This window comes from Mobula birostris, chromosome 10, assembly GCF_030028105.1.
Source record: "Mobula birostris isolate sMobBir1 chromosome 10, sMobBir1.hap1, whole genome shotgun sequence".
Lineage (NCBI taxonomy): Eukaryota > Metazoa > Chordata > Chondrichthyes > Myliobatiformes > Myliobatidae > Mobula > Mobula birostris.
The window spans coordinates 43,842,665-43,859,175 of NC_092379.1; the positions used below are offsets into that span (position 1 = coordinate 43,842,665).

Below are 16,511 nucleotides of genomic sequence, written 5' to 3' on the forward strand. Positions count from 1 at the left end.
CAGCTACACAGCAAAAGGTCCTGAGACACTCATAGCAGCAGCATCAAACACAATTTGACACCAGGCCGTGAAAGGAGATTTTCGAACAGGTGACCAGCGTTTGGTCGATGGGAAGTTTCATAGGAGCATCACAGAGGTGGGGAGAGAGGCAGAAAGGTTTTGGGAAGGGATTCCAGAGCTTGAGACACAGACAGCTGAAGGCACAGTCATCAATAGCAGAGTGCTTAAAGTCATGGTTGAACAAGATGCTGGAATTGGAGGTGCAGAGATTGGGGGTGGGGTGATTTGTAGGTGTGGGAGAGGTTGCAGAAACAGACGGGATTGAAAGCAAGAGTCTTACGATTGAAATGTTGTTTAACTAGGAGTTTAGGTTGTTTGGTGAGGACAGAAGAGATGGATGAAAGGTCTTGGTGCATGTTAGAACAAGGCAGCAGTGTTTTGGACGATTAAAAATTGTTAGTTGTTAAACAGGAGATTGGACAGGTGGTTTGACATTTTTTGGAAGGAGGTGCAGAGATAACAATGCAAGGTGGGAGTCTCAGAGTGTGGGAACATCTGGAGAATTAGAATCCAGAGCTGGAACAGGGGAAGACAAGATTTGGGATACTTGGCTGGGAAAGGCTAAGTGGGCTAGGTGGGACGAAGCCATGGAAGGATTTGTAAATAAGTGCATGAATTTTGATATCAATCCCCTGTATTGCCAAGTCAATGGAAGTCAATGGGAGTAACTAAGGAGTATGGCATAGAAGCATTTGCAGCTCCTCAGTATGGCCATTTGCAAGGGTGCTACCGGACCTCTTCCTTAAAGCTGTGGATCAAGGTGCTCCCCTCTACCTTTTGGAAGAGGTAATGTGAGTACATCTCATCCCACTTCATGGAATGGATTCTGAGTCGGAAGATGATCTTGGAGGGTTCTGAGACAAAGACTGAGGCCTGCTGGCTCTCCACTTCTCAGTGTTCCTCCCTAACATCCACACCCTTGACTGCAACAGGAGAAGATTCTGCAAGCATGTCAGAAGTTGACGCAAGTCCTGCTGACCCTGTCTTGGTTTCTGAATACCTTTTCATATGAAGGATCTCTTGATGATTTCAATGCATTTGTTCTATTATTCATCCAAATCAAACTGGCTTTATGCCAGGTAGATATATGCAGTTTAATTTGCGACATCCTTTCAATACTTTATACACAAAACATGCAGAAGAGGCTGTAGTCATTTCATTAGATGCGCAACATGCGTTTGACCAAGTGGAATGGCCATATATGATGTTTGCACTTAAGAAATTTGGATTTGGACCATCTTTCATTAAATGGATTGAGATAATTTATTCACACCCATCTGCTTCTATTATCACTAATCAGAATATTTCCTCCCCTTTTGCAATTCATCGTGGGACTCGTCAAGGCTGCCCCTTTCTCCATTTTTGTTTGCAGTTATCATTGAGCCACTGGCTGTTAGCATCCGACAGGACCCTTTGATAGCTCCTATTGATATGCACGGACATAAACATCACCTTTCGTTATACGCTGATGATGTCAAGCCAGCGAGCACTGTGAGGGTCATGGTTTTTGACTTCTCCAATGCGTTCAACACCATCCGCCCTGCTCTGCTGGGGGAGAAGCTGACAGCGATGCAGGTGGATGCTTCCCTGGTGTCATGGATTCTTGATTACCTGACTGGCAGACCACAGTACGTGTGCTTGCAACACTCTGTGTCCGACAGAGTGATCAGCAGCACTGGGGCTCCACAGGGGACTGTCTTCTCTCCCTTTCTCTTCACCATTTACACCTCGGACTTCAACTACTGCACAGAGTCTTGTCATCTTCTGAAGTTTTCTGATGACTCTGCCATAGTTGGATGCATCAGCAAGGGAGATGAGGCTGAGTACAGGGCTATGGTAGGAAACTTTGTCACATGGTGTGAGCAGAATTATCTGCAGCTTAATGTGAAAAGGACTAAGGAGCTGGTGGTAGACCTGAGGAGAGTTAAGGTAATGGTGACCCCTGTATCCATCCAGGGGGTCAATGTGGACATGGTGGAGGATTACAAATACCTGGGGATACGAATTGACAATAAACTGGACTGGTCAAAGAACACTGAAGCTGTCTACAAGAAGGGTCAGAGCCATCTCTATATCCTGAGGAGACTGAGGTCCTTGAACATCTGCCGGATGATGCTGAGGATGTTCTACGAGTCTGTGGTGGCCAGTGCTATCATATTTGCTGTTGTGTGCTGGGGCAGCAGGCTGAGGGTAGCAGACACCAACAGAATCAACAAATTCATCCGTAAGGTCAGTGATGTTGTGGGGACGGAACTGGACTCTCTCACAGTGGTGTCTGAAAGGAGGATGCTGTGTAAGTTGCATGCCATCTTGGACAATGTCTCCCATCCACTACATAATGTACTGGGTTTTCAGAGGAGTACATTCAGCCAGAGACTCATTCCACTGAGATCCAACACAGAGCGTCATAGGAAGTCATTCCTGCCTGTGGCCATCAAACTTCACAACTTCTCCCTTGGAGGTTCAGACACCCTGAGCCAAAAGGCTGGTCCTGGACTTATTTCATAATTTACTGGCATAATTTACATATTACTATTTAACTATTTATGGTTTTTTTACTATTTATTATTTATGGTGCAACTGTAACGAAAACCATTTTCCCCCGGGATCAATAAAGTATGACTATGACTATGAGTATATCTCCAGCCCACAAACATCAATACCCGCCCTTCTGACTCTAATTAATCATTTTGGTAGTTTCTCAGGTTTCTCTGTTAATTGGGATAAGCGTGAACTAATGCCAGTCACTGCAGTGGTTTAATACAGCATATTTACAGTCCATTCCCTTTAAAATAATTCATGATAATTTTTCCTATCTTGGTGTGACTAATACAAAAAACCCAGATGACCTTTTGCAAGTGAATTGGCGAAACAAAGGTGAGCAGGTTAAATGCAATATTGACTTTTGGAAAACCCTTCCGATTTCTTTGGTGGGGGGGGGTTAATGCAATCAAGGTAATTGTACTACCACGATTTCTTCATCGTTTCCAGTCAATTCCATGTTTTATTCCTCTGTCATATTTTAAGCAATTGGATTCAATTATTATACCCTTCATTTGGAATTATAAAGCTATTAGAATTACTAAAAAACACTTGTCAAAGCCCAGGGAAGCAGGTGGTTTTGCCCTGCTGGACGTTAAAATGTATTACTGGGCTGCCCACCTATCCATGCTTGCATGGTGGAAAAAAGGCCCACCCTCTACCTCAGACTCGTGCCCAGCATGGTTACTCAGAGAGCGAGTGCTTTGTAAAAAGACTTCCTTACAAGCTCTCCTTATTTGCCCCACTGCAGTTAATAAGTCACATTTTAGTAACAGCTTCGTGGTTGGCAGCACTACAAGAATTTGGAAGCAGATTCAACTCCACGTTAAGGCCGCAAAAATTTATATTAACACTCTGATTTGTGACAATCATTCCTTTTTGCCTGGCCTGAATGATACTGTTTTTTTCTACCTGGAAACAGAGAGGCATCTGTAGTGTAGGTGACCTATATAGTAATGGAAGCTTTGCCTCATTTGCACAGTTACAAGCAGTTTATAATATCCCTGCATCTAGTTTTTTTTAGATATTTACAAATTCAGATTATGTTAGGAAATATATACCTAACTTCGAAGTTTTAGACAAACATGAGTCCCTGGAGGCAATAAATAAATTTGATCCTGTTACTCGTAGTGCGGTATCCTATCTTTGTCAGATTCTACAGAATGCAGCTCGGGTGAATACTGCAGGTCTTAAACAGGCATGGGTGGATGAACTGGGTATAGAACTGACAGAGGAGGTCTGGGATGAGTGTTTAAAGAGTATACATGATTGTTCGGTCAACGTCAGACACAGACTTATACAGTTTAAAACAATACATAAACTTCATTGTTCCAAAGTAAAGTTGCACAGTTTCTACCCTGAAGTTTCACCAGTTTGTAATAGATGTAAATCTGTGAGCAGTAACTTGTCACGTTCATTCTGGTCATGTTGTAAGCTTTATGCATACTGGAAAAGTATTTTTCACTCTTTCTCTGCGGCTTATGGGAAGCAACGGGAACCAGACCCGCTCATAGCCATCCTTGGAGCAACAAGCTCCCTATCTTCAGCCAATAGGTATGAAAAAAAGGCTGTATTGTTTGACAGGGTGATTGCTAAGAAGTTAATCCTGCAAATGCCGAAAATGGACTCTGTGCCTACGTACGATCTGTGGCTGAGTGAACTGGCAAATACTGTACATTTGGAGAGACTGAGACTATGTAATGAGGACAGAGGGGACATCTTTGAAAGGATATGGGGCCCTGTATTGGACTTTCTCACGGGGTGAGGACTGAGGTTTTTTGGTGCGGTGCACCTCTGCTGTGTATGTTTACTTTAGCCTTCATATTTTTCTCCCTTTTGCTGCTCGATATTTAATTAGATTTTGTTAAGGTCGTGGTTTTTGTAAATGTGCTTTTTTTTGTACAATAAAAAAAATTAAAAATAATATGAAAAAAAAGAATTTAAGAAATATGTTTTCGAACTTAAGGAAAATACTCAGATTTTATGGTTGAAGCCCAGGGTGCAGAACTGCAACAACAAATAGAAGTACCCGACAAGAACAACTGTGAATTGGAAAGGAGATTGGAAAATGGAGGAAATTATTACAAGGATACAAAAAGAAAAGGAGTGTGTTGCAAAGCGAATTATCTACATTTGGATTATAACATGAAAACATGGAAGCAAATGAAGAAGAACTCCGAGGTCTCAGTAAACAACTGCAGGCTACGATCCAAGAAAAGGAAAACCTGAAAAAGCAGCAGACTTGGAAAAACAGCAATTTTAAAAGTATCACGTGCAATAGTTACTATTCTTTAACAAGACGATTTTAGTCTTACAAGTGATGCAGATGAAATCAATGTAATTGAGGTAATGCAACTACATGAAAGCATGTGAGAAAATTAGGGAGGGATAGCAGTTTGTGGCATTATCTAATGAGCACATTAAGCAGTCACCAGGAATTGCAACTACAGAGTGATGCTAATAGAGAACTGCAGGCTGAACTAGATTGTCTAAAGTAGAGAACTCCAGGACATATTTGGTTGGAACACCACGAGTCTAGCAGATGGCGGTAATGCACTGAAAAACTGGTTGCCAACCGCCATAAAACACAAAAGAAGAAGTAGTAGAGGTCCAACTGCTGGTGAGTCAGTATCCTGGCAAAAACTACACCACGAAGACAAAAGAACACTCCAGGCAACTCCGCGAAAAGGTTATTGAAAAGCACAGGTCAGCAGATGGATACAAGAATATTTCTCAGTCGCAGAATATCCCTTGGAGTACAGTTAAGTCAATCATCAAGAAATGGAAAGGATATGGCGCAGCTGTAAATCTGAAGGGAGTAGGCCGTTCTCGAAAACTGAGTGACCGTGCAAGAAGGGGAGTAGTGAGGGAGTACATGAAGAGACCTGTGACAACCCTGGAGAAGTTACAAGCTTCAGAGGCTGAGACGGGAAAGTCTGTGCATACAACGACTGTGCTTCAAAGTTGCAGTTTTATGGAAGAAGAAACGATGAATTATGAAAGGAATCTGGTGACTAACATCAAAGAAGACACTAAAAGCATTTTTAAGTATATAAAGGGCAAAAGAGAGTTAAGGGTAGCTATAGGACCAATAGAAAATGATGCTGGAGATATTGTAATGAGAGACGCAGAGATGGCAGAGTATTTTGCATCAGTCTTCACAGTGGAAGACATCTGCAGTATACCGGACACTCAAGTGTGTCAGGGAAGTGAAGTATGTGCAGTGAAAATTACGACTGAGAAGGTGTTCAGGAAGCTTAATGGTCTGAGGGTGGATAAATCTCCTGGACCTGATGGAATGCACCCTTGGTAGCTGGAGAGATTGCAGAGGCATTAGCAATGATCTTTCAAGAATCGATAGATTCTGGCATTGTACCGGATGACTGGAAAATTGCAAATGTTACTCTGCTATTTAAGAAGGGTCGGAGCAGCAGAAAGGAAACTACAGACCTGCTAGCCTGACATCAGTAGTTCGGAAGTTGTTGGAATCGATTGTTAGGGATGAGATTACGGAGTATCTGGAGGCACATGACAAGATAGGCCAGTGCCAGCATGGCTTCCTGAAAGGAAAATCCTGCCTGACAAATCTACCGCAAGATTTTGAGGAGATTACAAGCAGGGTAGACAAAGGAGATGCAGTAGACGTGGTGTATTTGGATTTCAAAAGGCCTTTGACAAAGTGCCCACAAGAGGCTGCTTAGCAAAATAAGCACCCATAGAATTACAGGGACGTTACTAGCATGGGTGGATCATTGGCTGATCGGCATAAAACAGAGTGGGAATAAAGGGATCCAATTCTGGCTGCCGCTTACCAGTGGAGTTCCACAGGGGTCGGTGTTGGGACTGCTGCTTTCTACGATGTATGTCAATAATTTGGACCATGGGATTAATGGATTTGTGGTTAATTTTGCCGATGATACCAAGATTGGTGAAGGAAATAGAGAGCCTGCAGAGAAACTTAGATAGTTCAGGAGAATGGGCAAAGAAATGGCAAGTGAAATACAATGTTGGAAAGTGTATGGTCGTGCACTTGGGTGGAAGAAATAAACAGGCAGACTATTACTTAGATAGGGAGATAATTCAAGATGCAGAGATGCAAAGGGTCTTGGGAGTCCTTGAGCAGGATACCCTAAAGGTTAACCTCCAGGTTGAGTTGGTGGTGAAGGCAACGAATGCAATGTTGGTATTCATTTCTGGAGGTATAGAATATAAGAGCAGGGATGTGATGTTGAGGCTGTATAAGGCACTCGTGTGACCACACTTGGAGTATTGTGTGCAGCTTTGGGCTTCTTATTTTAGAAAGAATATACTGACATTGGAGAGGGTTGAGAGAAGATTCATGAGAATGATTCCAGGAATGAAAGGGTTACCATAAGAGGAACGTCTGGCAGCTCTTGGGCTGTATTCCCTGCAGTTCAGGAGAATGAGGGGAGGGGGATCTCATAGAAACATTCCAAATGTTAAAAGGCCTGAACAGATTAGATATGATAAAGTTATTTCCCACGGTCAGGGAGTCTAGGACAAGAGGGCACGAATTCAAGATTGAAGGACATCCATTTAGAACAGAGATGCAGAGAAATTTCTTTAGTCAGACGGTGGTAAATTTGTGGAATTTGTTGCCATGAGCGGCTGTGGAGGCCAAATCATTGGGTGTATTTAAGGCAGAGATCGATGGGTCCTTGATTAGCAAGGGTATGGGGAAGAGGCAAGGGGAATGGGAATGACCGGAAGAATTGGATGGCAGAGCAGACTCGATGGGCTGATGGGCCTACTTCTGCTCCTCCACCTTATGGTCTTATGATTAAGGGGAGGTTTCTCTGGTGAGGGGCACTAAGGTTGGGCTTGAGGCTTTTGTTAGGAAGAGATGAAGAGAGAAGACGCCAGAGAGAAGAGGTGAAGGGCCTGTTCCCCTGCTGTACTTGTCTCTCCACGTTGACTAAATCTTCAGTGACTAACTCTGATTTGTGTGCAAGACTTTGCTCTCTGAAACCAGGTGAACAGCACAGAAAGCTACCTCAAAAAGAAATTTAACAGAAGGAAAAAATGACAAGGAAATGAAACGCATGACATGCTTTTTACGTGTTTCTGCTCTGCAAAAGTCTCAAGGAGGTAAATCCTGCACCTCTCTGGTGTGCAACACAAGGCAGCGTTTACCTTAATCCACACACATAAAAGTTGCTGGTGAACGCAGCACCTGCAGAATTCCTGTTGTTTGCATTTACCTTAATCCACTTTATTAGGGAAACCAGTCAAAACAACGATGTAATGTACAAATTAGGAGAAAGATGTCCACTGGTAACAGGTTAAACGTGCCTAACACAATCTCTAAAATCATTCAGAAAGCTAACAGACATTAAATTACTTGATTTGCAATATTGAAATGGCATCCCAAATGTGACTAGACCACTGGAATGATACAATATTGTGTAGTTCTGGTCGGGAGGAGAAGCTCAGCTATTGAAAAATCTACTTTAACTAATACGTACAGAAGCAATGGCTGCCTAACCAAACCATCAGGTAATCACAGCATCCACTGGCACTGCTGTTCAAGTCACTGGAATAATGAGGTCGGCATTGAAAGTCATTTCAATAACTGTCTAACGGGCACTCTTTCTTTTAATGTTAAAAATGATTTAAAGGGAAATGAAGGTAGGTCAAAACTTATAGCACATCATTCAGCAACCTGGGGACAATACAGTGCAAACATCCTTCCCCACATGAGGCCCCATTAAATGTGGGCCCCACCTTAGGACCCACCAATGTGGACTCCACCCCTTCACCAGGCCCCATCAAATGCAAAACCCTCTCCTACATCAGGGTCAGGACCCATCAATGTGGACCACTTACCCAAGCCAAACCCATCCAACGTGGACCCCTCACTGGGCCCCTCCTCTGCCACCCCATCCGAGAACAGTTTCAGATTGGACAACATCTTCAGTTTTAATTTGAGCATTTGCCACTGGATGCTGGGAAGGGGAGGAAGGGGAGGAAGGGGAGGAAGGGGAGGAAGGGGAGGAAGGGGAGGAAGGGGAGGAAGGGGAGGAGGAGGAGGAAGGGGAGGAGGAGGAGGAAGGGGAGGAGGAGGAGGAAGGGGAGGAGGAGGAGGAGGAGGAAGGGGAGGAGGAGGAGGAGGAGGAAGGGGAGGAGGAGGAGGAGGAGGAAGGGGAGGAGGAGGAGGAGGAGGAAGGGGAGGAGGAGGAGGAAGGGGAGGAGGAGGAGGAGGAGGAAGGGGAGGAGGAGGAGGAGGAGGAAGGGGGGGAGGAGGAGGAGGAAGGGGGAGGAGGAGGAGGAAGGGGGGAGGAGGAGGAGGAAGGGGGGAGGAGGAGGAAGGGGGGAGGAGGAGGAAGGGGGGGAGGAGGAGGAAGGGGGGGAGGAGGAGGAGGAAGGGGGGAGGAGGAGGAAGGGGGAGGAGGAGGAAGGGGGAGGAGGAGGAAGGGGGAGGAGGAGGAAGGGGGAGGAGGAGGAGGAAGGGGGGAGGAGGAGGAGGAAGGGGGGAGGAGGAGGAGGAAGAGGAAGGGGAGGAGGAGGAGGAAGGGGAGGAGGAGGAGGAAGGGGGGAGGAGGAGGAGGAAGGGGGGAGGAGGAGGAGGAAGAGGAAGGGGAGGAGGAGGAGGAAGGGGAGGAGGAGGAGGAAGGGGGGAGGAGGAGGAGGAAGGGGGGAGGAGGAGGAGGAAGGGGGGGAGGAGGAGGAGGAAGGGGGGGAGGAGGAGGAGGAAGGGGGGGAGGAGGAGGAGGAAGGGGGGGAGGAGGAGGAGGAAGGGGGGGAGGAGGAGGAAGGGGGGGAGGAGGAGGAGGAAGGGGGGGAGGAGGAGGAGGAAGGGGGGGAGGAGGAGGAGGAAGGGGGGGAGGAGGAGGAGGAGGAAGGGGGGGAGGAGGAGGAGGAAGGGGGGGAGGAGGAGGAGGAAGGGGGGGAGGAGGAGGAGGAAGGGGGGGAGGAGGAGGAGGAGGAGGAAGGGGGGGAGGAGGAGGAGGAGGAAGGGGGGGGAGGAGGAGGAGGAGGAAGGGGGGAGGAGGAGGAGGAGGAAGGGGGGGAGGAGGAGGAGGAGGAAGGGGGGGAGGAGGAGGAGGAGGAAGGGGGGGAGGAGGAGGAGGAGGAAGGGGGGGAGGAGGAGGAGGAGGAAGGGGGGGAGGAGGAGGAGGAGGAAGGGGGGGAGGAGGAGGAGGAGGAAGGGGGGGAGGAGGAGGAGGAGGAAGGGGGGGAGGAGGAGGAGGAGGAAGGGGGGGAGGAGGAGGAGGAGGAAGGGGGGGAGGAGGAGGAGGAAGGGGGGAGGAGGAGGAGGAAGGGGGGAGGAGGAGGAGGAAGGGGGGAGGAGGAGGAAGGGGGGGAGGAGGAGGAAGGGGGGGAGGAGGAGGAGGAAGGGGGGAGGAGGAGGAGGAAGGGGAGGAGGAGGAGGAAGGGGGGAGGAGGAGGAGGAAGGGGGGAGGAGGAGGAAGGGGGGGAGGAGGAGGAAGGGGGGGAGGAGGAGGAAGGGGGGAGGAGGAGGAAGGGGGGAGGAGGAGGAAGGGGGGAGGAGGAGGAAGGGGGGAGGAGGAGGAAGGGGGGGAGGAGGAGGAAGGGGGGGAGGAGGAGGAAGGGGGGAGGAGGAGGAGGAAGGGGGGGAGGAGGAGGAGGAGGAGATGATGATGATGATGGATACAAGTGACTGTCAAGAGAGCAGCAAAGCTAATAAACTCACATCGGGGTTCGGGTTCGGGTTCTAGTATGTCTTTTAAGTTTCTACCCCTTTTGAAGGCTGAGACTATGGTGTATTGTCCCAGTGTCCCTACCTTCCACTTTTAGTTCTTCAAAGTGTGTTTTAACTGTCTGTGAATATTCACTGCCATCCCACTGTATCTCGTTATCAAGGGTAGTTTCCGTGTTGTGTTGTCCTGTGTTGGGGATTTGTGATACTTTTTAAAAAGTCAGATTTGATGTGTCTGAGTCTCTGTCTGCTGCAGCCCCTGTGTCTAAGTGCAGAGAAGAGGATAGTAGTGGCTTGGTGGAAGTCCTCTGCCCTGGTGCAAATGCGGTGAAACCGGGTCAGTTGTCCCTTGACAATGCCTCTGAAGGTGTGTTTGGGATGGTGGCTCCCTGTGTGTAGGAGGGTGTGTGTGTCTGTGGTTTTAAAGAATACTTTGGTGGCTAGTTTCTGGCTGCCATTTTCTGGTGCTAGTTTAAATACCGTAGTGTCCAGGAAGTCAACTTTCTCCCTATTTATTGCGGCCTTAACCTTAATCGATGGATGATGAGTGTTTAGGATTTGAATGAATTCCTCTAATTTTACCTCCGAGTGTGTCCACACTCCCCAGATGTCATCCAGGTATCTATAAAGACACATGGGTATCTTGGGGCACTTTGGATAAACTGTTTCCTCCCATTTTGCCATGTATATTTTGGCATAGGCTGGAGCAAACTTCTTTCCCATCGCTGTGCCCTTGACTTGTAAGTAGAATTCATTATTGAATTCAAAGTCATTTTTAGTTAGGCTGAGGTGAAGGAGTTCTATCAAGGCCTCGTCTGGTCTCTCTAGCTGAGGGTTCTCCCGAAGGATATCGCTCACTGCCGGTATACCCCTGTCCGTTTCTATATTGGTGTACAGGCTTTCAATGTCCATGGTGAAGAGTACGGCCTCAGGGGACACTGACATGGAATTGACTATCCGGACAAAGTGGTACGTGTCCTTGATGTAGCTGGAGTGTTTCTGCGATAGTGGGTTAAGGAAGGCATCAATGTATTCTGCTATCCTGTATGACTCACTGCTGCAGTCCGACACGATGGGCCTGCCGGGTGGTATTTCTCCCGGAACAGTCCATGAGTCTGGGTTCCTGTGTATTTTGGGGAGGATATGGAACTTTCTTGCTCGTGGCTGTATCCCTGTCAGGTACTCCACCTGCTTCTTCCCCAGGTATCTAGTCCTTTCTAGTTCTCGCAGAATGTTCCTAATTTCTGTGTGTGTTTCCCAGTATATGGGTTCCTTTAGTTTAGTGCAGTGTTCGGTGTTGTTTAATTCTCTGTGTGCCTCAAATAGATATTGCTGTTTGTCCATGATAACTATGCTGCTCCCTTTATCTGCTGGTTTGATAACAATATCCATATTTTCCTTCAGCTCTTTCAGGGCTGTTCTCTCCTTCCTAGTTAAATTGGCCTTATCCTGTACTTCTCCCTCCCTCTCCATTATCTCATCCAGTGTGCTCTCGAATTGTAGGACCGCTTCTGACCTGTACCTCCTCTTGGGGCTCCAGTCTGAGCGAGGGGTGAAATGGGTCTTTCTACCTTCTGCCTCCGCAACAAAGTGGACGAGTACCAATCTCCTATCGAACTTATCCATGTCCTCCTCAATCTGCTCCTTATGGAGTTTTGCAGTTGGTACAAAAGTGAGGCCCCTGTTCAGAACTTTTTGCTGGGTTTCTGTAGGGATGAACGTACGGGAGAGGTTCACGATGGTCTCTCCCAGTCGTGGACCCTGCCTCTCTCGGCTTTGTCTCCACTCTAGTTTAAAGACTGCATCCACCTCTTGACTATGGTCAGGGCTGTGTTCTCTGTCCAATCGATGTGGTCTCTGTCTACCTTAAACTGCCTCGCCAGGACTGCAGGGATATAATTCTTAGTTCTAATAACCTCATTTAGTTGGCCCAGGGTTGCTTGTTCTGCCTCTGTCAAACAGTGGCTAAAGTTCAGTTCTGGCGCCCAGATACTGGCATTGGGAAATTTAATATGGGCCATTCTTAATAGTTGCTGAAGCTGTTTAGTCGCTGTTGCTGGTTGATGTGATCTGTTGTTTATTCCAAAGGAAAGGATAACCTTCTTAGTTTCCAGTTGTGGCTTTAACTTTGTCAGGATAGCAGTGGCATGGGTGAATTTGGCTCCCGGAAAGCTGTCCAATTGAACATCCTTATTAGGGCATCTTTTGATCCTGGAAATGTTAGAGTCCCCTATAATTAGTATAGGTTTAAGGGGCCTTAGTTCCCAAGTTACATTTTTCTGTTTAGAGTGAGGATGCCTCCTTACTTGGCCCTCCTGGTTGTTGCAAATAGGGGTTACCTGTCCTCTTGTTTGTCCCACGTCCTCCGACTCTCGGGCTGTGTGGTTCCCTGGGGTGGAAGACTTGCTCGGTCCTCGTGTACTGGCTCCCCTTGTCTGTCTGCCCATCCGCACTGGTGTGGGGTGGGGTGCTGATTCCCTGGAGTCTTGGGTCGGGGAGGCCGTGGGTGTGGCGGGCTGGGGCTCCCCTGCTCCTAGGTTGGATTGCGTCTTCTCCGAGGGGCTCATGGCTGGGGAGGGGCTCACCTGGCGTCTTCTCTGTTCCTGTGACTGGGGCAGTGGGGCCGCATCGGCGTCGAGTTAGTTAACTAGCTCCAGCGCCCTCCCGTGGACGATACCGGAACTCCTACTGCAGGCGTCGGCGCCGAGAGGGCTGACCAGCTCCAGCGCCCTCCCGTGGACGATACCGGAACTCCCACTGCAGGCGTCGGCGCCGGGAGGGCTGACCAGCTCCAGCGCCCTCCCGTGGACGATACCGGAACTCCCACTGCAGGCGTCGGCGCCGGGAGGGCTGACCAGCTCCAGCGCCCTCCTGTGGACGGTGCCGGAACTCCCACTACACGCGTCGTTCTCAGGACCTGTTGGCCTGAGACAGTCCCGCAGCGCAATTACCGGCCACAACTTCGTTTTACTCGGCGCCGACGGACGGGGTGCAGCGTGGGCGGTCTTTTTCCGGGGCTCGGGTGTGATACGAGTCCGGTCACGGCTGACCCAGAAGCCGTCCCTGAAGGTTCCCCTCTTCCCCTTGAAATGCGGTTTCCATTGTCCGTGAGACAACCTAATGCACTACTGAATGCTACATACTTTTCAAAGACTTGTGAACGTCAGAAGCAATATAGCAATGCAAAGGGCCTTAAGAATAAGTTGAGGGTGATATGAAGGATCTTCCAGCAATGGAACAGAAACAAAAAGAATAAAGCTAGATCAAGTCCTTTGAATAACCATATACTTAATTTCTTCAACAATTTTCCAAATTAAACAATGAATATTGTGGATAGCAAATTGATTTTGGAGTAGTATATACATAGAACTTTCTTATTTCCCTAATCAAAGACTGGCAGGACAGTCAAGGTAAGAAGGTATAACAATAATCTTACCTCTAGTTTTTTAATGAGTCTGGCCTCCTGTGCCTTCAATCTCTCCTTCTGATACTTTTCATGCACTTCCTTCAAATTGTCTACAATAGATCTCTTGTCAGATGCTGTCTCTGTTAGGGATGCAATCAAATCAAAGTTATAATAGGTAGTAGCTTCCAATTCAACCAATTATTTATCATTCAAAATATACACCTCAGCAGGGAGAAATCAACTAACAATTTTATTTAGTTTCTATTCATTTATCGCTACCTGAAGCTTAAGTTTCCAATTAAAATCCATCTGATTCAATGCAGTAATATCTGCCAGAATTAAATGGAAACTCTCACATACCATTTTGTTTTGTTTATCACACATGTACTGAGAGCCCCAGTCTTAGAACACATACCGACTAACACATGTAGGGTTCTTGGTAATGTTAACTGCTAAGGCTAATGAAATGGCGTCTCTGTAATGCTAACTGCTGATGTAATAGTTTCTCTGTAGCTGCAATATTTGGGTTTTAACTACACATTATGTTGAAATTCTATAAGACAGTAGTAAGACACATTATTCTATCTTGTTTGTCTGGGAACCGAGCTTTTGCAGTTTTTCGGTCGAGGCGAGTGAGGAGGTGGAACGAGTGCGGGAAGTGCTCGGTGATCACTGGACGGAGTCTACGGGAATTCGAGGGTCTGGAGGTTGGCAACGTTTCGGCGGAGGTCATTGAGGAGGAACACCGGAGGCGTGAGCTCCAACGATTTTTGTGCACAAACTGTTAACTTTAACAAGAGTGGCGTCTTTGTCTTTTATATTTGGTTTCTCTACTAACCACACAACAAAATAAGAGATATAAAGTGTAATCATTTAATAGCTGGATAGAATTGGGGACCACGTGAAGTGATGGAGAGATTACAGAACAGATAATGTTCTAAGTGTCGGTTGCCAGAAAACCATTGGCAAGAACTCGAGGAAGAACACTTCCTACTTCTTTTTAAAATTAGGATAACATTATTTGTTACATTGCTAAAACAAGACAGGCTTCCGAATACCATTGCATCTCTATTGGTAGAGTAATCCTTCAATACCGTACCATGTGAATAGCCTGGATTGTGGGACTCCAGGTCGGTCTTACAAGAGATATAGTTAAGCCTGGAAAATTGTAGCTATGGAGGAAAGATTGGATAAGTTTGGGTTGTTTTCTAGTCTTGAGATGTATAAAATTGGGAGGATTAAATGGCAGAAATGAGAAGGACTTATTTCCCGAACGGGGAATTAAAAAAAAACTGAGGAGCATAGTAACTGCTGGTAGTATTAAAAGTATTTTCACTCAGAGGATTGTAGAGGGATCTGAAATACTTCCAAGGCATGAATTCCACGCATATTTAAAAAGTAGATGAATATCTAAAGAGCTGTGATCAACTGGGCTACAGAGCCTGAGGTAGGACGTGGAATTAGAATGGGTAGCTCTTTTCTCGACCATCCCAGATACAGTTTTTATGGTTCTATGAGCTTGGCTTAGAAAATAGGCAGGTAAGTTTTATTTTTCGAAACACAATTTAGTTGTTCAATTAATTTTTAAAAGTGTTTATACTTGTAAACTTTCAACTTAAAAAACTTTCTTTTATCAAGTTTTTTTGGAATGTGTCATCTCAGGTGTTTACAGAGAGAACATTTTGAGATGCAGATGTACCCTTTTTAACAATGCAACTCAATGACACATTAGATCCTTCACCCTTTCCAGCTCTTTGCAGATTCAGTCCTGAAAACAAAAAGCAGAAAACTAATTTTGAGCCTAAGAGCTTGGCAGATAAATATCATATTGTCTTTGGAATTTTGCAGTGACAAAGGATCGCAGATCGACATTGTAGACTGCTTTTCTTTTCACAAATTCTGCCTGATTCCGTGCACGTTACAGCAAGCTACTCACAACATTTCTGAGCCAAATCCCACAGTCTCAGAAGCACAGCAAATTTTACAGTTTATCATTAAACTGCAGAATAGAATGAATTATGTCACTGGATGGAACAGTCAGCTATTGAAAGAAAACCTGCTAGAAATTTAGGTAAACTTTTTGAAAACAGAAATCAAAATATCACAGATGCTGGAAATGTAAAGAGAATGACAAAATATTCAGCAGGTGAAGCAGTGTCTAAAAAGAGAGAAACAGAATTGCTGAAATAATATTTCAAAAGTCACTGTCATTGTTTCATGCTCCACCTCCTCAGTAGAAAATACTGTACTACTCTTTAAAGAAGTCTGCTAAATAAATGAACAACAGTCACGTGCAACCTAATTTTAAAAAAAGTACTTTCAATAGGGGAGAAGGCATCCCATTATGTTTAACTTATAAAACAGTGACACTACCAATATTCTGAGAAGTCCTTTTCCAACTAAGGCTGTATTGCCCAGTGACATTACCTTTGTAGAGAAAGTGGTTTAGCCTTGGGCTTCTCAGCAGCAATGGAGGAAGGGGTTTTGATTTGTGGTTTGGTGGAACTGGACACTTTGCTTAGTTTTGCTTGAGTCCTTTTAATCGATTCATCACAGGACTGGTAATACAAGAGAAAGAAAACGGTGAAATGTTCAAAGGTTCATTTTATTGTCAAAGTATGCACGTACAACTCTGATATTTGTCTTCTCCAGATAGTCCTGAAATACAGAAAGACCATGAGAGTTGATGAAAGACACCAACTCTCCCCCACCATCAGTATGAAAAAGAAAAGAAACAATAACAATCCCTGACTCCCTGACTCACAGAGAAAAACAGCGACAATAACAATCTGCAATCCCCTGACTCACAGAGAAAAACAGCGA

At 46.1% G+C, this 16,511-nt stretch overlaps 1 long non-coding RNA gene across 1 annotated transcript in view; it reads right to left on the reverse strand.

Annotated features, from left to right (window-relative positions):
- The window catches only part of LOC140204489 (uncharacterized), a 38,921-nt gene extending 22,688 nt beyond the window's left edge, over positions 1-16,233 (reverse strand). The window contains exons 1-2 of the long non-coding RNA XR_011887649.1: positions 16,116-16,233; positions 13,719-13,828 (exon numbers count right to left, since the gene is read on the reverse strand). This is a non-coding gene — a long non-coding RNA (uncharacterized lncRNA). The remainder of the gene's footprint in view (positions 1-13,718; positions 13,829-16,115) is intronic.
- Positions 16,234-16,511: the final 278 nt, after the last annotated feature.